Raw genomic sequence first — 829 nt, 5'->3', positions numbered from 1 at the left:
GTTGCATGTCTTAGATTTCATCCAATTTTGACATTCTACAGGAATTTCTTTCCTACTTTGATATTTCAAAGAGATAATTTTTGCCAAAGCGTCATATGAAGATCAGCACCAGTGATGTCAGTGATCATACCTGGATGGCAGATCGCCTTAGTGATATTTGAGCATCTTCCTCCTGCTGATGATATTGTAATTCATGAGTTAACAGATACTATTTTTATCTTCCTGAACTTTTGTAATAATACAGAGCTAAAGTTACACAATTTGAAACTTTCACTCAAGAAGGTGAAAGATTGAAAAGCAAAAGAAACAAAGGACTCCTCAGATGAGCAAATAAAATGTAAATCAATGTTAATCACTAGAACATCTGACATTTGAAATGAGGGTTGGATTAGGAATTGCAGAATATGCATGGAGGGACCAATGGCTCTAGCCACATGCATAGCATATGTAGCAGAGTGGGTGAACACCCTCATAGAAGCAGGGGGAGAAAGGACAGGATAGGGGGTTCTCTGAGGGGAAACCAGGAGGGGGAATAACATTTGAAATGTAAATAAATAAAATAAAAAATAATTTTTTTTAAAGAAAAGACTTGTATTCCCTGAAGTAAGAGCAAGACCCAGGCAAATGAATACATAGTCTTACATTTTTCTCTTGGTTTTATTTTGTTGTTTTCATGCTTACAGTAAATGCAGCTTGGAGAGCTGCTGTCACAACTCACCTCTAGTTGGCATGACACTCCCCAGTTATCTTTGAGTTGCTCTGATAACTGAAGAAACAATCCTATGAAATACAAAACTCTTCAGGACATTTTACCATAATCACATTCCTG

Source organism: Mus pahari, chromosome 7 (assembly GCF_900095145.1).
Source record: "Mus pahari chromosome 7, PAHARI_EIJ_v1.1, whole genome shotgun sequence".
Lineage (NCBI taxonomy): Eukaryota > Metazoa > Chordata > Mammalia > Rodentia > Muridae > Mus > Mus pahari.
The sequence above is the reverse complement of the archived record's forward strand: the minus strand, read 5'-3'. Positions refer to the sequence as shown.